The sequence below is a fragment of the Rhineura floridana genome, chromosome 10 (assembly GCF_030035675.1).
Source record: "Rhineura floridana isolate rRhiFlo1 chromosome 10, rRhiFlo1.hap2, whole genome shotgun sequence".
NCBI classification, from domain to species: Eukaryota; Metazoa; Chordata; class Lepidosauria; order Squamata; family Rhineuridae; genus Rhineura; species Rhineura floridana.
Window position 1 is genome coordinate 33,353,545 of NC_084489.1, and position 23,847 is coordinate 33,377,391.

The 23,847-nt window shown below is 44.5% G+C and overlaps 2 long non-coding RNA genes across 4 annotated transcripts in view; one reads left to right on the forward strand and one right to left on the reverse strand.

Annotated features, from left to right (window-relative positions):
- The window catches only part of LOC133365231 (uncharacterized), a 50,660-nt gene extending 33,125 nt beyond the window's left edge, over positions 1–17,535 (reverse strand). The window contains exons 1-2 of the long non-coding RNA XR_009758136.1: positions 17,275–17,535; positions 1,324–1,571 (exon numbers count right to left, since the gene is read on the reverse strand). This is a non-coding gene — a long non-coding RNA (uncharacterized LOC133365231). The remainder of the gene's footprint in view (positions 1–1,323; positions 1,572–17,274) is intronic.
- A 359-nt stretch (positions 17,536–17,894) lies between these two features.
- The window catches only part of LOC133365230 (uncharacterized), a 76,400-nt gene continuing 70,447 nt past the window's right edge, over positions 17,895–23,847 (forward strand). For all 3 annotated transcript variants that reach the window (XR_009758135.1, XR_009758133.1, XR_009758134.1), the window contains exon 1: positions 17,895–19,022. This is a non-coding gene — a long non-coding RNA (uncharacterized LOC133365230). The remainder of the gene's footprint in view (positions 19,023–23,847) is intronic.

The following is a 23,847-nucleotide window of genomic DNA, read 5'->3' on the forward strand; positions in this document are numbered from 1 at the left end:
GTTTTTATGAAGTATTAATAAATAACCACAACAAGTGAATACAGTGCTTGATTTTAAACTATTTAAATCTTTAATTTATCCCAGCATGAGCATCTGAACAGAATTGTTGTATATCTTAAATCACTTTTGACCTCCTCCATCTGATATACAATCCCTGATCTTGCACTGAATGTAGCATTGTTAGCCTAAGATCAGCAGGTGAAAGATCTACAGTAACATAACTCCACCACTCCCCAACAGAAACATCCAACTCACACCCAGCTAGATTGAACCAAACACAGATACAGACACATCTTATTTTTTCCCCTCTTTCCCTTTCTACCTCCTGGCTTTGGGCTGGAACAAAACCATACAGGGCCAGTTCCAAAGGGCGGCCAGGTGGGGCCCTGGCTGAGGCCCCTGGGGCTACACGGGCCACTAAGAGGCCCCTTCACTCCCCTTTTGCGATTCACAGCAGGATTGCTGCTGTGGATTACACGGTGAGAGACTTGGAGCCCCCAACATTCCCTTGCTTAACCTACCTTTGTCAGCTGTTCTGCTGTTGCACATGCAGTGCTGCTCTTGACCAAGATGGCGGCCAAGATTTCCCTAAGGGGCAGAAGCCTCTGCCGCCATCTTCGCTGATAGCATGCATGCATGCTACGCATGCTCATCCCTGCCATGAGCCAAGATGGCGGCAGAGGCTTCAGCCCCTTAGGGAAACCTTTGCTGCCATCTTGGTTAAGGGCAACGCTGCGTGTGCAGCCACAGAACAGCTGAGAAAGGTACGTTAAGCAAGGGAATGGTGGGGGTTCCAAAGCTCTTGCAATGCGATCTGCGGCAGCGATTCTGCCACAAATAGCAGAAGGGGAGAGCCAGGGCCTGGGGCAGGCTTGTGCCCAAGGGCCCTGGCATGTCTCGGGCCGGCCCTGAAACCATACATTCCCTCATCCTGCCTTTTGCTCCTGAATTGGTATCTGTGTTAACAAACAAAAAGAGAGAGTCAGCTATGCTCTCTCTCACCCTCTTGATCTGTCTGACACACACACACAAATCCTTTGTGTGTTTGTCCATGAGGCGCAAATTCCATGGGCCTGCAGCACCTGGTCCTGCAAGGAGTGAGTTCTATTGAACTCAGTGGGACTTACTTCCAAATAAGGATGCATAAGAATGGGCTGTAAGGCTGCAATCCAAGGCACATTTACTTAGAAATAAGCCCCCATGGAACTCAGGGGGACTTACTTCGAAGAATACATAGGAATGGACTGTAATGTTGCAATCAAAGGCACGTTTACTTTGGGTATTGGAGGAGAAAAATGAGTTATGGAGCTCAATCCAACCTACCTCCTTTCCCACTTTCCTTCATCTTTCTGCTCGCTCATCTCTTGCACCTTCATTCTTTCACAACAGATGTTCTCTAGGAGCCAAAGGAAAGGTGTGTGGTCTTCTCTGTGGCTTACTCACCCCCTTCTGCTTTGGTTGCCTCCAGCATGAAAATGCAAGGAGTCAAGTGAGAACACTGTTCTCAGTGGTTAACACGCTCCTCTTTCGTGCGGATTGGCTCATAGGACATTGGAGATATAGCGACCTGGCTGTAAAAAAGGAAGGGGATGATGACCTGGCATGACCTGGCATGACTACATCACTGCTTAAATATAGTCCAGCCTCCTTACTCCCTCTCATCTTGGGGAAAATTGATGCAGGCCTGTAGATATTTTATTATTATTATTATTATTATTATTATTTATTAAGCTTTTATACCGCCCGACTAGCAGAAGCTCTCTGGGCGGTGAACAACAAAAATACTAAGATACACAATATAATACAATAAAAACATATAACAATAAAACAGTCTAAAATCAATTACAACAAATGAAAAATCAATAGCTTCAGTTAAAATGCATTGGGAAAGAGGAAGGTTTTAACTCGGCGCCGAAAGGATAGCAGTGTCGGCGCCAAGCGTACCTCCTCGGGGAGACTGTTCCACAGTTCGGGGGCCACCACTGAGAAGGCCCTAGATCTTGTCACCACCCTCCGGGCCTCCCTATGAGTCGGAACCCGGAGGAGGGCCTTCAAAGCAGAACGCAGTGAGCGGGCGGGTTCATATTGGGAGAGGCGTTCCAACAGATATCGTGGTCCCATGCCGTATAAGGCTTTATAGGTTAATACCAACACTTTGAATCTGGCCCGGAAGCATATTGGCAGCCAGTGCAAGTGTGCCAGAACAGGTGTTATGTGATCGGACCGCTTGGTCCTTGTCAACAATCTGGCAGCCGCATTTTGTACTAGCTGCAGCTTCCGAACAGTCTTCAAAGGCAGCCCAACGTAGAGCGCATTGCAGTAGTCCAAACGCGAGGTTACCAGAGCATGTACCACCGATGTAAGGTCCTCCTTACTCAGATAGGGACGTAGCTGGGCTACCAACCGAAGTTGGTAGAACGCATTCTGTGCCACCGAGGCTACTTGAGCCTCAAGTGAAAGGGAAGAGTCTAGAACGACTCCCAAGCTCTGAACCCAGTCCTTTAGGGGGAGTGTAACCCCATCCAGGATAGGGTATGTATCCACCATCCAATCAGAGAAACCGTCCACCAGCAGCATCTCAGTCTTGTCAGGATTGAGCCTCAGTTTATTAGCTCTCATCCAGTCCATTGTCACGGCCAGGCAACGGTTCAGCACATCAACAGCCTCACCTGAGGAGGATGAAAAGGAGAAGTAGAGCTGCGTGTCATCAGCGTACTGATGACAACGCACTCCAAAACTCCTGATGACCTCACCCAACGGCTTCATGTAGATGTTAAAAAGCATGGGAGACAGAACCGACCCCTGCGGAACCCCACATTTGAGAGCCCATGGAGTCGAGCAATGTTCCCCAAGCACTACCTTCTGGAGACGACCTGCCAAGTAGGAGCGGAACCACAGCCAAGCAGTACCTCCAACTCCCAACTCCGTGAGCCTCCTCAGAAGGATACCATGGTCGATGGTATCAAAAGCCGATGAGAGATCAAGGAGAATCAACAGAGTTACACTCCCTCTGTCCCTCTCCCGACAAAGGTCATCATACAGGGCGACCAAGGCCATCTCAGTGCCAAAACCAGGCCTAAAACCCGATTGAAATGGATCTAGATAATCGGTTTCATCCAATAGCGCCTGGAGCTGGCCGGCAACCACACGTTCCAAGATCTTGCCCAGGAATGGAACATTTGCTACTGGTCTGTAGCTGTTGAAGCTTTCTGGGTCCAAGGAAGGTTTTTTCAGGAGTGGTCTCACCACCGCCTCTTTCAGACAGTCAGGGACCACTCCCTCTCGTAAAGAGGCATTTATCACTTCCTTGGCCCAGCCAATTGTTCCTTTCCTGCTAGTTTTTATTAGCCAAGAGGGGCACGGATCAAGTATCGAAGTGGTTGCACGCACCAGTCCAAGCACCTTGTCCACGTCCTCGAGCTGAACCAACTGAAACTCATCCAATAAAACATGACAAGACTGTGCTCCGGACACCTCGCTAGGATCAGCTGCTATAAATTGAGAGTCTAAGTCCCAGCGGATGCATGAGATCTTATGCTGGAAGTGCTCAGCAAACTCATTACAGCGAGCCATCAATGGTTCTACCGTGTCCTGCGGGCGTAACTGAAGTAGCCCGCGGACAGCTCTGAAAAGCTCCGCTGGGCGGCAGAGAGATGAATTGATGGTGGCAGCCAAATGCTGTTTTTTAGCCGCCCTCACCGCTCTTACATATAGCTTGGTAGAAGCACTAACCAGCGCATAATTGCATCTGTCGGGAGTTCGCCTCCATCTCCGCTCAAGCCGCCTCCTATCTTGCTTCATCGCTGTCAGCTCTGGAGTGTACAAAGGAGCTGTATGAGCTCTGCACAGGAGAGGGCGCATAGGAGCGATCGTGTCAACAGCCCGGGTCATCTCCGCATTCCACAGATCAACCAGAGCTTCAACAGGAGCACCAGTCCTGTCAGCTGGAAAAAACCCCAGAGCCCTTTGAAAACCTTCAGGATTCATTAGTCTCCGGGGGCGGACCAATTTAATAGGTCCCCCACCCTTGCAGAGGGAAGAGGCTACTGAGAGTCTAAACTTCAACAAGCAGTGATCTGTCCATGACAAAGGGAGAGATGTAATACTCCCCACATCCAGATCACTATCCCCATGTCCAGTCGCAAAAATAAGGTCTAGAGTATGCCCCGATACATGTGTTGGACCACTAACAAATTGAGACAGGCCCATGGTTGTCATGGAAGCCATGAAGTCCTGAGCTGCCCCAGACAAAGTCGCCTCGGCATGGATGTTGACATCCCCCAGTACTAATAGTCTGGGGGATCTCAGCAATACCTCCGAGACCACTTCCGTCAGCTCAGTTAGGGAAGCCATTGGGCAGATAGTCATGCTGCCAGAGATCCTGTAAATAAACCAGTTAAGTTACTAACACCTGTGTAGAGCCTGAATTATTACAGATGTTTTGTATGTCCCTGAATTGTCCAACAATATCCTGTCAGTCAGAAAATTAGCCAGTATTGGGTTTAATGTGGTGTTAGAAAAGGACAAATGTTTTGTGAAAAGAGGGGGTGAGGTATGCATGCAAGGAAGCCTGAAAGATGCACAGTTCGTTATACAGAGCAATCAGGCAGGGTGTGCTGCGTTCGGTGCTGAGGCGCAGACACATAAAGGCTGTGTGCATGATTGCTCTGTATAACGAACTGTGCATTGTCATTTTAGCTTTATGGCAGGCATCACAATCAATCAACTGACCACAATCTGTCAAATGCATGTTTTCACTATGACTCGGGGTTTTCTTAATTGTTTTGTAATTTGCATGCCCCAGCCTTTTGTGCCAATCATGCCGATGAACCAGTTCACTGGTTCATCTAGTTTCGTATGGTCTACATTAACAGATAGTAGCTCTCCAGAGTTTTAGAGAAGGGCCTTTCCCAGTCCTACCTGGAGCTGCCAGTGATTTGACCTCAAAGTTCTGTGTGCAAAGCGCCTGATTTACTACTGAGCTATATTTGTAATCAGCTGATGTAGCGCAGTAGTTAACAGGTACAGCTCCAGCTTTGAGGGGATCCTGAGTAAGTGTTCTCTTATGGGGTCCCTCCTCTGTCAGTGGGCTGGGTGGCAGCACTCTAACGTTAGACACAGCTGTCCAGCCCTTCAATTTTCTGCAATGCCCCAGAATAACGCTAAGGCAAGGGCACTGTGGAGAATTAAAAGTCATCTGGTGCTGCCGGGGTGCCAGGCCAGGAAAAAAAAATCAAGGGGAGTGGTCAGGGCACTCATCAGCAGTGGGCCCTGCAAGGGTGCCAGGCCCCTGACAGCTACCTCAGGATGCCAGGTGAGGATGCCCACCTTAGTAATTAAGCATGAGAACATTAAACCAAAAAGTCTTCAAATCTCACATCAGCCATTGATTCACTGGGTGATTTTAGGCATTAAACTATGGTGTTGGTCTCAGTGCTCCCTTCTTATGCAGAATACTGCTCACAAAAACTATTGGACACAAGGTACATGAAGTGTTTAGTGTACTTGAAATATACGATATAGTGTATTTATTGTAATATTACCATGAAATACCATTCGACCAACTGATACACAACAATAAGGAAATGCAGACATCCCCTGTGCTGCATTTTGGATTACATCTCCCAATCAGTAGGGGCAGGGGGATGGTCTGCTTTTAAAATAGTGTAATTGTCTAACAGACAGAAGCACTGTGTACACTCTGAGAAAAGTTGGTGTTCATTCTTGTAATGGAAAGCCTCTCTCTATCTAGAAAACGAAAATATCACAGCCTTGGCTGAGGGCCCCTGCAGCCCAGAGGGGGCCCTCCTTAGGGTGGGAGGGTAGTACTCCCGTTCTGCAATCCACAGCAGTGTCGGCTCCTGACCCTGCCACAGATCACACAGAAGGAGCTCCCAGGCACCTCCCCCCCATACAGTCAGTGCTGGTCACACATGCCCCACTACCTACCTCTATCGCTCCTGCAAATGATGTGTGCACTGTGCGCGGATGCGATAAGAGGTAGGTGGGATGCGCAGGTGGGTTTATTAGCCCTGCGTGGCCTATATCGAGGGCTTGCGCTCTGGCACCATGGAGCCAGGGCTGGCTGGTGCTGGCCCTGCACACTGCGTCTCCTGTCTCATGTGAAAATCAGCTGATTGCTACAGATAGGGTCCTCTATGTAGTTGCTGTTTGACACGTTAAATTGAAACCCCCCTTTTAGTCTTTAAAGGAAAAAAATAAGGAATGCTAGAACTCATTTGTGTTACAAATGAAATGGCAGAGAAAATTTAAGGAGTAGTGAACTGGGCAGAAGGCAAAGGACAGACACAACATTTTGGATAAAAAATCTAGAGGAACAGACAAATCATTGTGGCCATGGTAGGGCATGAAGAGCTGAGGCATATACACCAAAGTGGAAAGCCAATTAGCAATCATATTGTACAATTGGTTCCTATTTACAGCTTGTATAATGATATCAATCAATGGACACACATGCTGGCACAGCCAATCAGGAATACATGCTCATTATGCATCCTTTAACACAACTGCTATTGAATAAGATTTAAAATAAGAAAGTTTACGGGTAGGGCTCAGTGATTGTGGAATGCATACAGCGAAGACCTAGATTCAAACAGAACTAATACTTGCTTTCCCACTTTTTTTTTAGTTACTCAGATATGGTGCTTTCCAGCTGAATGTTGCATTTATATTGTAGGCAAAAGTATAAATCAGTTGTAAATAAAATAGCCCCTTTTTAATCTTTTTTGTTTTCGACATAGTATCTACTCTAACACACACACACACAAACCTCCCATTTTCAGCAATGATCAAAGGCACTGTAACCCCCTCTAATGACAAGACAGGTTTTTACATGTTCACCTCTGATCTCGATATAAGTGGCCCTACTTTTGACAGTTCTTCCCTCATTAGATGGCTTTCACAATCCAGAGCTTGTCGGAAGAAGTAGGACAGCATTTCCTTCAACCATTTCTGATTCAAATACAACTTTTTGAAAGAGAGAAGAAAAAGGCTGCACAGTTATTTTTACTTTGTCACAGTGAGATAAATAAGAACCCTTCTGCCGAACTTGCAGAGAATCATGTGAATGTGTGTGATACAAAACTCTAGAAGGAGGAAACTTGGTAGTGGACACAAAGCATATATTTGCTATGGGCCAAGAAACTGTGCATGCCAAGAGAATTGAATCATGTGACCTACATAAATTAAAAAGTCAGCAAATCTGGGAGGAGCAACTTCGCATACATGGAGGGATGTGTATAGAGATAGGCTAGAGATAGGGGAGAAATTCAGTTCAATTTAATTTGCATTGAAAGCCAAATTGTGCTGCAGAAATGAATTTAAGATTGGAAAAATAAAACATTGGTCACATTCACACCAAATTAACAATCAGTCCCTCTTCCCAGAGAACTCTGAGAATTGTAGCTCTGTGAGGGGAACAGGGGTCTCGTAACAACTCACAGCACCCTTCAAAAACTACATTTCCCAGGATTCTTTGGGGGAGCTATGACTGTTTAAAGTGGAATATAAGTATGGTGTCAATGTGGTCATTGAGAGAACTGTGACTGACAAATCCTTCCAAACCTAGAAGTAGACACATTGTCCCAAGTTTGACCACTGTAAGTACTAAGGCTGCAATCATAATACCCACTTGCCTGGGAGTATGCCTACCTGAGTAGACAACTGTAGGCTTGTACTGTAAGTTGTAAGATCAAATATTTAGTTATTATTCAATTTTTATCCCACCCTTCCTCCAGGAGAAGCTCAGGACAGCTAGCAGCAATTTAAACAAGAGATATAATAGTGTCACAAGCATACCCACTATACCCATGCCCACCAGTAAAAACAGCACCCACCCCCAGGACGAAAGGGCAAAGATCTGGAATACAAAACTACTAACATTAGTCAGCTATGGATAAACTGTAGGCTTACTTTGCTGCCTTGGGGAAGTGCAGTCTGTCAGTCTGATTGTACAACGAGACTAATAATGTACTTATTCCATAGAGATGTAATGAGAATGACTGAGCTGGGAGGGCAAAAATCAACATTAGCTTTGAAAACAGTTTCTAAATCACTGCAGGACTTTTGTGCACAAGGTTACATAATTTTCCCTTTCAGCACATTCCATGTTAGCATGATCAACCTTGTTTATGGTTTCTTTTGGGTCCATCTGTAATCATGCATGAAGCTAATAAACACAGGAAGGTTCCACTCCTGTGTTTTTGACTGCACTGATGGATTTTTTTATAGCTTATCTGTCAAATGTCCAGACTGTTACTTATAAAGGAATATAATGAAAAGAAAGGCATTGAAAATGGAAGTTCAGTAGTGTCAGCTGCAGAAAATACTGAAGCAGTTACAGTCAGTTTAGATATATAAAAGGAAAGGAGATTGTGCTTCTAAAATTCTACATGATTGAGTGTCATGTATAGTTTTGCTGCTCTTACCAAGTTTATTTCCTTCACTAAATTAGAGAAAGGGGGACTGTGAAAGCTCATTCGTTTGCATTTCTGGAAATGGCAGCCCTTAGCCATCTACTCAAGAGGATGTACCATGGCAGTGCAATTGTCACTGTATTAAAACAGTTCAATAGAAACGTTGAGTTACAGCAAAATGAATGTAACATCAGTGAATTATCTATTTATTTTGTCCCTTTGTCTTGTGCTGTGCAAGTTCACCAACATCTGTGTGCTTGTGTGCCATGTTCCTTTTGTGTCTGTCTATCTGATAACGACAGATCATTCATACATCTGCAGACTGCTTAGTTGCTCCTTCAGCAGTGGGGTTTTTTTATTTATTGCTTTCCTCTCATTTTTTCTGTGTGTAAATTGTGAAATATTGCTACACTGCAATAAAAATGACAAGAAATCAGCAATGAAAGCCCTCTCTTGCAGGAAACAGGAACTGAATAAATCATACTGCTGTCACGCTGAACAGGCAGCAATAATACAAGCAAAGCTGTAAGTAAGAAGTGATTAAATAACATAGCAGGAGATTTTTGTACAGGACCTGCTTCTAAGCAGACATGATAATCATGGGGACAGACATTCTTGGATGTTATTAGTATATACATGCAGTGTGGAAACAATATTTTAATTCTGCTTCCAGCTGATTGTGCAAAAACAATTCACTGTTATAGAAACACCTTTTTATTATTACTACAAAGAAAGTCAACTTTCCTCACAGAATATCTGCAAAACCATGCTGAACAGTATGAATTAATTACATGCCCCATAGTGCCCACTGGCTTTTCAAAATTATGGGTGCTTGTAACACACAAGTGCCCCAGCTTAGTATGTAGATTGGAAATCAATGTGATTACTTTTATCTGGGAGGAAGTCCCACTGTAAGCACTGCACCACTTGGCAAGGACAGTAAGGGGCATATCTCAAATACAAGGCTTTGCAGATTGCTTTTTGTACCTCCTAAAACCGGCTTCCATGAGGAGAGGCACATCCACAACACCTTAGGCGGACGGTTATAGAGCTGTTAATTCCTGGATGATTGTAGCAAAGTTTGCCTCCAATGAAACAATTCCTGTGTGGAGTCTGGTTAGTGTCTGGCTGGGAGACCGCCTTGAACTCCCATGTGTGCTGCTTTCATAAAAGCAAGCTGGCGGTCTGTTTAGGAATATTGTATACTATAAGGGCATAGGAAGCTGCCTACTACCACGTCCATCCACCTCAGTATTATCTCTTTTTTGGTGGGATCTTCCTTCTCACAGTCCAGGACTCAGGGAAGTTGGGGTGATGTGACAGCATTACTTAGTACTTTCAATTTCCTACAGTCTGGATAATCATGGGTTGCATTTCTTTTATCATATGAGCTAATTTTTAAAGACTAATTCCTCCTCAGTTCATGGAGTTAAACTAGATAATAACAATTCCATTATGGCTAGGGTTATAAAGATCCAATCCAGTGGTTCTTAACCTTTTTTGGGGTCACAGACCCCTTTGAAAACCTGATGAAAGCTGTGGACCCCCATAAACAAACTTGATTTTATTGCATTGGAAATTGATTTTTTTGCACCCCATTCACTGCCTGCCTGAAGCCCATTCATAGACTCCCTAGGGGTTCACAGTCCCTCCCCAGTCTAACCATTCTTGAAAACTTCATCAAATAATTGTATAAAGGGGGAAACTGGCACTTTGAAAGTAACATTAGTAAAAAGGTAAAGGTGTCCCCGCAATAAAATAGTGCGAGTCGTTTCTGACTCTTAGGGTGACGTCTTGCGTCGTTTACTAAGCAGACCATATATATGGGGTGGGATTGCCAGTTCCTTCCCCGGCCTTTCTTTACCCCCCAGCATATGCCGGGTACTCATTTTACTGACCACGGATGGATGGAAGGCTGAGTGGACCTCGACCCCTTTTACCGGAGATTCGACTTCCTCCTTCCGTTGGAATCGAACTCCGCCGGTGAGCAGAGCTTCGGCTGCGTTACCGCAGCTTACCACTCTGTGCCACGGAGGGTCTACAATAGTAATGGTGACTTAATAAACAAAAAGCAGAGAATTAAATTCAACTCAATTAGTCTCCAGAATTAGTATATTTCAAACCTTAACTTAGGCTGCAATCTATACATGTCTGCTCAAACAGAAGAGACCCTCCCTGGACCCAGAAAATCTTAATAACTATAGGCTGGTGGCAAATGTTCTATTCCTGGGCAAGGTCCTTGAATGAGTGGTGGCAGGCCAGCTCCAGACACTCTTGGATGAGACCGATTATCTGGATCCATTTCAGTCAGGTTTCAGGCCTGGTTTTGGCACGGAAGCAGCCTTGGTTGTCCTGTATGATGACCCTTGTTGGGAGAGAGATGGGGGAGTGTGACTCTGTTGATTCTCCTTGATCTCTCAGCAGCTTTCGATACCATTGACCATGGTATCCTTCTGGGACAACTGGCTGAGTTGGGAGTGGGAGGGACTGCATGGCAGTGGTTCCACTCCTACTTGGTGGTTCGCCTCCAGAAGGAGGTGCTTGGGGAACATTGCTCAGCCCCATGGATTCTCCAGTATGGGGTTCCACAGGAGTAAGTTCCGTACCCCATGCTGTTCAACATCTACATGAAACCGTTGGGTGCTATCATCTGGAGTTTTGGAGTGCGTTGCCATCAGTACGCTGATGACACGCAGCTCTATTTCCCCTTCTCATCCTCTTTAGGTGAGGCTGTCAATGTGCTGAACTGGTTTCCTGGCTGCGACAATGGACTGGATGAGGGCAAATAAACTGAGGCTCAATCTAGACAAGACTGAGATGCTGTTAGTGGGTGGTTCTTCTGACCAGATGGTGGATGTCCAACCTATCCTGGATGGGGTCGCACTCCCCCTGAAGGAGCAGGTTCATAGCTTGGGGGTTCTCCTAGAACCATCTCTGTCACTTGAGGTTCAGGTAGCCTCGGTGGCATGGAGTGCCTTCTACCAACTTCAGTTGGTGGCCCAGCTACGCTCCTGTATGGACAAGGATAACCTGGCTTCAGTTGTCCATGCTCTGGTAACCCCCAAGTTAGATTAGTGCAATGAGCTCTAGGTGGGGCTTCCTTTAAAGATGGTTCAGAAGCTGCAGCTTGTGCAAAATGCAGCGGCCAGATTGGTAACAGGGACCAGACGGTTCGAACATATAAAACCAATTCTGGCATGCTTGCATTGGCTGCCTGTATGTTTCCGAGCTCGATTCAAGGTGCTGGTTTTAACCTATAAAGCCTTACATGGCTTGGGACCACAATACCTGATGGAATGCCTCTCCCAACACGAACCCACCCTTACACTACATTCAACATCCAAGGTCCTCCTCTGGGTGCCTACTCTGAGAGAAGGTGAGAGGCTGGCAACAAGGGAGAGGGCCTTCTCAGTGGTGGCCCCCAAATTATGGAATGATTTTCCTGATGAGGTGCGCCTGACGCCAACACTGTTATTTTTTCAGCGCCAGGTCAAGACATTCCTTTTCTCCCAGGCATTTTTTAACAGCATTTGAAGAGCATGTGTTTTAACTTGCCCATTGGTTTTTATGGGTTTTAATTTGGTATGGTTTAAATTTGTATACTTGTTTTTTAATGTTTTTAATTGTTGTAAACTGCCCAGAGAGCTTTGGCTATGAGGAGGTATATAAATGCAATAAATAAATAAATAAATAAATAATAAACATAAGCTCCATTGGGTTCAATGGAACTTACTCCCAGGTAAGTGTGTATTGGATTACAGTTTAAGTCATGTCATGCATTTTCTTTTGAACATAGCTAGTAAAATGAAGTCTATCATAGCAGCATAGTATAGTGTTATATCTGTGCAGTGGAAATGTAAAAATACCTGAGCAAAGCACAGCTCTAGGTTAATCAGTGACAAAGTTCATTGACATACAATGAGAGAGAAATGCCTACTGTGTGTTAGTTGGGTATATTTGCTTCCCTACTCTGAGGACTTCAACAGAGATTAATGGGCTGCTCTTTGAAATTGTAGATGACAGGGCTAAAATGCAAACAAAACTAGCTAGATGAATGAATTAGAAGAGATTCAGTGATGAATCCAGCGAGATACAATGATATACCCACAGAACAAATGCCTCTAGAAGAGAAGTTGTATTTTAAAATTATATTTCTCAAAATGTGTGCAGCTTATATTATAATAATATTATATTATTATTAATAATAATATTACTATCTCACCCTTTCCCCAAAGGTGGCATTTGGAAGTGTAAACTCACTGTAGGAGAACTCACCATATTAAAATGATATAGTTAGAGGGAAATGAAACAACTTGGGACCAACCTATTTGAGGAACTGTTTCTTTCATACGTACCTGCTTGCTCACTGCAGTCTTCAAGAGAGGCACTTTTAACTCGCCACATGCCTCTGAGCTCTGGTCCATGATCACCCAGAGCAGGGCATTTAGTAGCACTGCACCTATTTTGTAGAATTCCCTGCCTTTGGACATCTGGCAAGCATCTATGGTGCTATGCTTTAGATACTTGCTTAAAATCTTCTTATTCACACAGACTTCCACAGCCATTTTGTCCATAATATTGAAGATGCTTTACTATTGTTCTTCCTTTTATTTTGTTTATGCTTTTAAGTCTTAAAATGTACACTGATCCAGCATTTTATATTTGAGCCATGGTCTCCTACTGGGAGGAGGGGTGGGATATAACCAGGAAGTTGTTCCAAGTGGTCTGAAGCCTGGTCGGTCTAGTTGCTCTGGAACCCATGGAGTATTCTAAAGACTCTTGTTGTTACCAATTGTTTACTGAGCCCAATTCAAGGTGTTGGTGTTGACCTTTAAAGCCCTATACGGTTCTGGCCCAGTTTATCTGACGGAGCGCCTCCAGCATCACCAATTATGCCGCCTGACAAGATCAGCCACACAGGACCTTCTCTCGGTCCCTCCAATAAAAACAGCTAGGTTGGTACGGACCAGAGAGAGGGCATTTTCGATTGTGGCCCCCACCCTCTGGAATTCCCTTCCTCTTGACATTTGACATGCCCCCTCCCTGATGGTCTTCCGCTGGGCCCTGAAGACCTGGCTATTCAGGCAGGCCTATAAGATTTCTGGGGTGGACTAGTTTTTAGGATGTTATGGACCGGAAAATTGGTTTTAGATTAATTATTAATTATTGTTTGATTTATATGTTGTACCTATTATGTTACTGTACGTCGCCTAGAGTGACCGTTAACTCGGCCAGATAGGCAACTCACAAATAAATTTTTATTATTATTATTTATTATTGTGACATATTTGCTAAACACTTTGCCGATAAAATTGAGCGCCTGAAGAGCATGATTCCGTACGCCGTGGATACAGGAAGCGAGCTAGAGTCGGCCAGTTGCATCCTGGTCCGGTGGGATCGTTTTCAGCCTCTTCTCGCTGAGGAAGTGGACGAGGTGCTTGTGAGGCGTCCTTCCCTGGCTCTCCCTGTTAGGTTCCTACCTGCTCGTGGTTACTGCCTGTCTCTAGGCACCACCAGGGACTCCACCAGTCTGGACCGCTCTCTCTTATGATTTCTCTCCCCGCTCTAGCACAGATCTCAACAGATCCCCCTGCTAGGCAACCACCAGTAACGTCCCAATACTAGTATTCCCAGAGACTCTGAATACTGTATTGTTATTCTCTTCACCGCTGCCACCATTTGTTACAGTTCCCCTTCAGCCTTGGTCATTACCTTACCCTCCCTTCTGGTCTGTGAAACCCCAGCCAAGGATCAGGCCTTTGGTAAACCAAATTAAGTATTTATTACAGATAACAAAGCTAACAAGATTAACAAGATTTCTTCTTAAGGCACATAAGCATATGGTTTTACTCAATACTAATCCGAACTCCACCTCCCTCCTGGTAAACAACTCTCTAAACCCCACCAAGCAATCCACTCTTTCTCTTCTCCCCCCATATTCCACAATTCACCACCTCACATTCACCCAGATTTACCTGTCATCCTTTCATTTATACTGTCAGCCATTTTAAACATTCAGCCAATCATCAAGCATTCTATTGCCCATTCACTCCCCCTCCTCTTTCACTACTTACCATGTATACTCTAAACAACCAGCACTTACCATATATACACTAATATATAGGAACATCACAGTGCTCTCTACTGTGAAGCCAACCACCTGTCTGCTGGATCCTTGCCCCTCATGGCTCATTATGAGCTGCAAAGAGAGGCTGAGCGAAGGGATCAAGGCAGTGGTAAATGCATCCTTGGAAGAGGGTGCAATGCCATCAGCCCTCAAGGAGGCAGTAATAAAGCCCATCTTGAAAAAGCCCTCCTTGGATCCCCAAGAGTTAAATAACTTTCACCCAGTCTCTAATTTACCATTCTTGGGCAAGGTGATTGAGCGGGTGGTGGCCAAACAGCTACAGACACACTTGGATGAAGCAGATTATCTAGATCCATTCCAGTTGGGCTTCAGGACTGGACATGGAACTGAAACAGCCTTGGTCGCCCTGGTGGATGATATGAAGAGGGCGTTGGATAGAGGAGAATATAGTCTCCTAGTCCTCCTGGATCTCTCAGCGGCTTTCGATACCGTCGACCATGGTATCCTTTTGGATCGCCTGGAGGGATTAGGAATAGGGGGCACTGTTTTACTGCGGCTCCGTTCCTATCTCTCAGACAGCCACCAACAGGTGGCATTGGGGGATGAGGTTTCAGACCCTTGGCCTCTCAATTGTGGAGTGCCACAGGGTTCTATCCTCTCCCCCATGCTATTCAACATCTATGTAAAGCCGCTGGGGGCCATCATCAGGAGGTTTGGGCTGCAGTGTCACCAATATGCGGATGACACTCAGCTCTATCTCTCGTTTAAGTCCTCACCAGAGTTGGCTGTGGATACCATGTCCAAGTGCCTGGACTCCGTAAGTGAATGGATGGGAAAGAATAGGCTGAAATTGAACCCTGACAAGACTGAGGTATTGCTCGTGGGGGACAAGAGAGGGTTGGGAGATATAGACCTGGTGTTTAATGGGGTAAAATTGCCCCTGAAAGACCAGGTCCACAGCCTTGGGGTCATTCTTGACTCCCAGCTGTCCATGGAGGCTCAGGTTTCGGCAGTGAGCCGGGCGGCTTGGTATCAACTTCATCTGATATGGAGGCTGCAACCCTACCTTCCTGCCCATCTGTTCCCACAGGTGATTCATGCTCTGGTCTCCTCCCGCTTAGACTACTGTAATGCACTCTACGTGGGGTTACCCTTGAAAACGGTCCGGAAATTACAGCTGATACAGAATGCGGCGGCACGTTTGATTAAGAACAGCCATCACCGTGTTAGTAGATCTACACTGGCTACCAGTTGTCTACCGGGCCCAATTCAAGGTGTTGGTGTTGACCTTTAAAGCCCTATACGGTTTCGGCCCAGTTTATCTAAAGGAGCACCTCCAGCATCACCAATTATGCCACCCGACAAGATCAGCCACACAAGACCTTCTCTCGGTCCCACCAGTTAAAACAGCTAGGCTGGTGCGGACCAGAGAGAGGGCATTTTCGATTGTGGCCCCCGCCCTCTGGAATTCCCTTCCTTTCGATCTGTGTCATGCCCCCTCCCTGATAGGTTTCCACCGGGCCTTGAAGACCTGGCTGTTCCGGCAGTCCTATGGGATTTCTAGGATGGGTTAGCTTTTAATGCTGTTTAGTTTAATTATTGAATGTGGTTTTCTGGTTTTATATTGTATTTCATTGTGTCAGTGTACGTCGCCTAGAGTGACGGTTAATTTGGCCAGATAGGTGACTCATAAATAAAATTTTATTATTATTATTATAAATCTGATAAAATAAATAAATAAATAAATTTGGATGGATGGATGGATGGATGGATTGCATACAAAATTGTATATACAATGTTGATGGATTTTTATGTCTTTTTTAAAATTAAATCAATGGAGACAACTGAATTTAAGATTGGAAAAATGAGGAACTGAGAGAAACCACAGATGACATATTTGCTCATCCCTATTCGCTGACCCTGCTTTGCACTCTCCTTAAGGGTTTAGACCTGGTTGGATTGTGTCCTTGAACTCTGATAATGCCTTTTGCTTGCCGGGATGAAGAAGAGAGGGCTGTGTGAGTGTGTGAAACTAGCCTAATGTACAAAGGTGAAAATGTAATAAATTGCTCTGCCCACTTTTGCCTTTGGCCCCACCCTCCACTGGTATGTGGCCCCTGGAAGATTGCCCAGAAGGGAATGTGGCCCTCAGGCTAAAAAACCATTCCCCACCCCTGCCATAGAATACTTAGGATTTCTTTCTTCACTGTAAGCAATATTCACCCTTCACAAGAAAATTGCTGAAATTTCCTACCCTTCTGGAAATTGTTACAATGAAAGGCACCAGATTTAGTTCTATGGCGTGGGAAAAAATTACTTCAGCCTTCCTGCTGACTAAAGAAGAGTGCATCTCAGCCTTCCTGCTTGGCTTGCATCTCTTCTGAGGCAGAACAAGCAACATAGAAAGTTATTTAGTTCTCTCTTGTCGCTGCTGTGATTTATGAGACCATCGCAAGCCCATTTTATTAAGGCAAGGCTAAAATTTCTCTTGGAACAATTTTATTACCAGGAGGTTTGCTTAACGTGAACATTTTCATTTTTTGGAGGGCGGAAGTGTGCTACAGCAGCTACTAAAACAATCTCAGTTGTTACAGAAAGGATAAAACCTGAAAGTGATTGAGATGATCTCATTTTTATGAGAGGAAATTATATCAAACTGAAGGTACATTTGGCAATTACCTCTGTCCCCAACTCATCACATTCCCATTCGAGCCACCTATAATGAGGCACAGAAAACATTAAAATAAGTACCTGGTAATAAATCTTGAGACTTTTTTCTGGCTACGTACAGAGGCTTCAAATTAGAACTTCAGCACAGGAATCTATAAATACAGCAAAATGCTGCGGTGGGGGAAATTCTGTCATAGTCCATTGTGATTAAGAGCAATATCTAGTGGAGGCTGGTCTACTAAGGCAAGTGGGGCACCTCAGCCAGCCTTCACTTGCCTGTCTTCTTACTTACAACCTGTCCGAGGGGGGGGGGCTTCCTGCTCCTGCTTAGTCTTGGTGTTGTCCTTGTAGATCTCAACAGAGAGATGGAGGAGGAGGGGGACAAACTAAAATGAGTTGGCTCTGCCTGTCATTGGTTCTGGCTCTGTATTATTAATGTATTAAGTAAATAATTAATTAAATATAGATCCTGCCCTGTTGGCTCATGATTAGCTGAGTCATTCCACAAGTTGGGAATGGGTTAAACTGTATGTAATTAGTCAAGGACACACAGCTGCAACTGATCTAAGGTGTTGGCTATAAATTAGAAGCTTAGAGAGCCAGGCTGTGTGGGGGGAATAGTAGGAGCATGTAATGTTGGTGAATGTATTTGTTAACTGCATGTTGATAAAGATTTCTGTTACTGGCATGAAGCTGGACTGTGTCGGAGTTCTTCATTCCTGTTTGCTGCCTTACTAGAACTGTGTTGGCTGTAAACCTCTGTGTCCTGTGTAGCAAGCTAATTCTGCCTTGCCTGTGCAGACTAGAGCTCAACAAAGGGTTATGGGCCCAGTCATTGCAGCTGACACAATGATCCTGTGAGGTTGTGCAACAGGCAGAGAATTAGACAGTGCAAAAGAACTGAACAGCCAAGAAGCGTGAAAAGGATGGCAGTGTTTGGAAGTGCGTCTTATCCCTTGGAAAGGCTGGGAAGCACCAACTACTCCTACTGGAAGGTAAAGACTGAAATGCTGCTGGTGAAGGAGGGTGTCTGGCACACTGTTGCAGAAGACCCCCCAGCAGCCCCACCGGCAGAGTGGATAAGAGCAGCAGAGAAAGCTAAAGCTCTGCTTATCCTAGCTCTGGAGAACGAACAGTTAATACATGTCAGTGGCTTAAACACAGCAAAGGAAGTTTGGAATGTTTTACGTGCTGTACATGTGAGAAAAACTGCAGGCTCTAAAGTTTTACTTGCTAAAAGACTGTACCAGACCCGTTACAAAGAGGGAGAGTCCATGCAGAGGCATTTACAGAACTTACAACGTTTGTTTGCCAACCTGCAAGAAATGGACATGCAGCATACACAGGAACAGATGGCATATATTACGCTGTCTACTCTAAATGATTCCTGGGAAGGAGTGATAAGTGCGTTAGAAAGTCTTCCAGATGCGGACCTCAGCATGACGTACATCACAAACGAACTACTTCAAGAAGCAGAACGCCAACAAGAGAAAAGTAAACAGAGCAACAAAGAAAACCCGGAGCGGAATGCGCAAGGACCGAAGGCGTATGGAGTGAAACGTTGCTACAGATGCGGCTCCACAACTCATCTACGCAGTCAATGCCAGGCAGAGACGAAAAGAAGATTGCAATAAAGCGAGAAAGACCTGTTTAAAGTGCATGTCGTTGGCACTAAAGACAAGGACAATGAACTGCAAAACACATCCTGGGCTGTAGACTCGGGAGCAAGTCATTTTCTAGTAAATAATGAAAAACAGTTTAAAATCCTGACCCCAACAAAGAACCAGGAAGTTTATTTGGCGGATGGAAGCTGTCGGCAAGTTAAAGGGGTAGGAGTAATATATTTAAAATGTTTAAAAATGCTAGTTACAAATGTGCTTTATGTTCCCAGTATGGACAGAAATATTATGTCAGTAGCTAAGTTAAATGCTATGAATTATGTTGTTAACTTTGACAAAGGGAAATGCACAATAGCTAAAGGGAATAAGATTTGTGTGATAGGAAAGTTCAAAGAAGCCTTGTTCATAGTAAATGATGAAGCCCCACAATGTGTAAACACAGTAAGAAACAAACAAAAGCATGAAAAATGTATACATTTGTATCATAGAAGATTGGAACATGTAAGTTATGCTACTCTACTAAAAACAATGAATCATAGTGCAGACTTACAGTTTAAACCTTGTAAGCAGTATGAGGACTGTGATGTTTGCAGTGAATGGAAATCAACTGCAGCTCCCATACACAAAGAAAGGCTAATTAGCACGCAAAGGCCATTTCAGTTAATCCACATGGATCTGGCCAGTCCCTTTAAACAGTCAAAAGGAAATGCAAAATTTTATTTTGTGTTGGTCGAAGACTATTCAAGATACGCTTTTGTTTACCTATTGAATAACAAAGCACAAGCCGCTGGGAAGTTACAGCATTTTGTGGAATGGGTAGAGGCGAGATTCAAAACCAGGATAGCTACACTCAGGTCGGATAGAGGAGGGGAATTTCTCTCCTCAACTCAGCAAAAATATCTGTACAGAAAAGGAATAAAACACGAATTAACAGCTCCTTTTGCGCCACATCAGGACGGTGTTGGAGAGAGATATCATAGATTTTTACAGGACACTGTGAGAGCAATGTTAGCAGACTCTAAACTGACCCGGGATTTCTGGGGTGAATGTGCAATTTATGCAAATTTTCTGTTGAACAGGGTATATAAAAGTACTGTGGATTGTACACCTTATGAAAAGATGTTTAACAGAAAGCCTTATCTAAATCATGTAAAGAAATTTGGAGCAATATGTTGGGCACGTATTCCCAAACCTCAACGTAAAGGCAAACAAGGTCCGAGAGCGTTAAAGGGTTACTATCTCGGCTTTGAGGGTGCATATCGCAGAGTCTGGTTAATGAAAGAAAAACGTTTACATGTGTGTAGAAGTGTTAAAACACAGGAGCAAGACTGGGAAGACAGTACACAACATGTAGAAATAAACATAGATAGCACACAAGATGAGCAACAGGAAATAAACGTTAAACCTGATCCCCAGGAAGAGAGGGGAGGGGGAATTGTAGACACTGCAGAAACTGAAGTTAAACAAGAGGCAGAGGAAAGAACAGTGGAATGTCAGAATGTTAAAGAGATAGAACAAAACATTGCACAGACAGAGAGTCCAGAAGTACCAATAGTAGAACCTACACCCATACTAGAGATAGAACAAAACATTGCACAGACAGAGAGTCCAGAAGTACCAATAGAAGAACCTACACCCATACCAAGGAGATCAAAAAGAGCTAATCTGGGGCATCCTCCAGAGAGATTTAAAGTGACGACTGTAAAAGTAAAACAGGAACACAAAACACCAGCAAAGTGTCAGAATGGGGAAGATGACTGGACCGAGCAGGATTTTCAAGAATGGTTTGCAATGCTGGATGGGGGTAGAGATTGGCGAGATAAGTTACATAACATTGTTTAGAAATGCTGACCAAGACATGTAAGAAACGGATGACAATGTTTATTGTAAATGTATATGCAAATGTATCTCAAATGGGACTGAGACTGAATGTATATAAAACTGTATTAAGTATGGGGAACAAGAATACATGTATAATGCAAAATGTAAAATGTAAAATGTAAATTGGATTGTTAAATGTAAAACTGGAACAGCAGAGCAACAGCATCACCCAACATGTGAAATGAGGTGGGGGCTGTTGGCTCATGATTAGCTGAGTCATTCCACAAGTTGGGAATGGGTTAAACTGTATGTAATTAGTCAAGGACACACAGCTGCAACTGATCTAAGGTGCTGGCTATAAATTAGAAGCTTAGAGAGCCAGGCTGTGTAGGGGGATAGTAGGAGCATGTAATGTTGGTGAATGTATTTGTTAACTGCACGTTGATAAAGATTTCTGTTACTGGCACGAAGCTGGACTGTGTTGGAGTTCTTCATTCCTGTTTGCCGCCTTACTGGAACTGTGTTGGCTGTAAACCTCTGTGTCCTGTGCAGCAAGCTAATTCTGCCTTGCCTGTGCAGACTAGAGCTCAACAAAGGCAAGTGGGGCACCTCAGCCAGCCTTCACTTGCCTGTCTTCTTACTTACAACCTGTCCGAGGGGGGGGGCTTCCTGCTCCTGCTTAGTCTTGGTGTTGTCCTTGTAGATCTCAACAGAGAGATGGAGGAGGAGGGGGATGAAACTAAAATGAGTTGGCTCTGCCTGTCATTGGTTCTGGCTCTGTGTATTATTAATGTATTAAGTAAATAATTAATTAAATATAGATCCTGCCCTTCTTCCCAAAAGGAGCTCAGGGGGTACTGCTGGGCCGCTTGCCTTCTGCCCCACCAGTCCCAATGGGTACCAACCGTCACTGCCAATATTGCAGGTGCCACTGAAATGGCTTGAGAAGATCTCTACCCTGGTATAAATGTGCATGTGTGAAACACAGAAATGCAGTTTTAAATACACTTGTATTCAGTTTTTAAATTGATTGATGGTCATGCAGGATTGAATTTCATCACAACCTCTCCATGATACTCACTTTCTAAAGAGAAGTGGTCTATCTATAGTGCATTTTAAGCCTTCCATATCCCATTTTTTCCATAGAGCGCACATTTTGGAATTTGCTTTTATAAAAAATGCTCACTATATTTTTAGATACATACTGGGGATGGAGGAGGAATCTAATTTAAATGGTTGTATACATAGAATTTGGTGCTTCTGATCTGATTGAGCTTTGCTTGCCTTGGACCACCTCTTGTATCAAGTGCCTGCTTATGTAAGATCTCATGCATTGTCTTTTTTTTTTACAAAAACAAAAAACAGCCCAACTAATAATATGTAAATTATATGCAAATGTGTATATTAGACGTATAATATGTATAAAAAGTTGAGCCTTATGCTGTACTATATCTCTGCAGCATATATTTATATTTTGTATTTTAATATAATTGTATGCATTGTTGTTTGTAACTGTTTATGTGCTGGTTACTTTAGGAAACCTGGAGTGTTTATAGGAATGTAGGAAATTGCTTTATACTATGTCAGCCCCAGGGTCGGTGCCAGACGGCGGTCAGGTCGGGCCCCGGCTGAGGGCCCCTGCGACCCAGAAGGGCCCCTAAAAGGCCCTTCCTTTGGTGGGGGGGGTAGCGCTCCAGCTCCATGATCCACATCAGCTTTGACTCCCGACCCTGCAGCAGGTCACAGAGAGGGAGCTCCCAGGCTCTGCCATACAGACTGTGTGGTCTTCAGTATGCCCGCCCACACACCCCACCTACCTCTCCCATTGCTGTGAATGCTGTGCATGCTGTACGCGCATACCTACCATCAACCAAGATGGCAGCAGAGGCTTCCCTAAAAGGCTGAGGCCCCTGCCACCATCTTGGTTGATGGCAGGCATGTGCTTGGGTTGCATAGCGTGTATGTGTGCCATCAATGTAGATGGTGGTGTGGGCATCAGCCCCTTAGGGAAGCCCTCTCAACCATCTTGGTTGATGGTACACATGTGCATGCAGTGCACACAGCATTCACATGAGGTGACAGGAGAGGTAGGCTGAGTGTGCATGCAGGCACCGCAGGCCTGGGGCAGGCTGGTGCCCAAGGGTCCAGTCATGTCTGGTGCCAGCCCTGGTCAGACCATTGGTCCATCTAGTTCCAACCAAATAAAGTGTACAGAAAGAGTGGAAAGAGTGTATAAAAATACATCTGTTGGATGAAACCAACACAAAAATTCATTACATTAAGGTTAATTGCTTGCAAACATAAAATGCAATAATATATTAGGAGAGATGCATGTGAGGCGTCCTTCCCTGGCTCTCCCTGTCAGGTTCCTACCTGCGCGTGGCTACTGCCTGTCACTAGGCACCACCAGGGACTCCACCAGTCCAGACCGCTCTCTCTTATGGTTTCTCTCCCCGCTCTAGCACAGATCTCAACAGATCCCCCTGCTAGGCAACCACCAGTAACGTCCCAATACTAGTATTCCCAGAGACTCTGAATACTGGTATTGTTATTCTCTTCACCGCTGCCACCATTTGTTACAGTTCCCCTTCAGCCTTGGTCATTACCTTACCCTCCCTTCTGGTCTGTGAAACCCCAGCCAAGGATCAGGCCTTTGGTAAACCAAATTAAGTATTTATTACAGATAACAAAGCTAACAAGATTAACAAGATTTCTTCTTAAGGCACATAAGCATATGGTTTTACTCAATACTAATCCGAACTCCACCCCCCTCCTTCTCCACTCTCTCCTGGCAAACCACTCTCTCAAACCCACCAAACAACCCACTCTTTCTCTTCTCCCCCCAGATTCCACTCTCACTCTTCTTTTTATACGTTCAGCCATTTTAAACACTCAGCCAATCATCTAGCATTCTACTGCCCATTCACTCCCCCTCCTCTTTCACTCCACTTACCATGTATCTTCTAAACAACAACACTTACCATATATACATTAATATAGGAACATCACAATGCACACTAAATGTGATGCATTTTTGTGAGGACTTTTTCATGTGGAAATTTAAAAAATTGACAGTTGTCCAGCTGTAACTGGGGGGTGGTGGGGGCTGGAGTCCAACAACATTTGGAGGGCCACAGATCCCCCATCCCTGCTGAAAGTGCAATCTTGTATAGTGCTTACTCCCAGGTAAGTATGCACAGAATTGCAGTCTGAA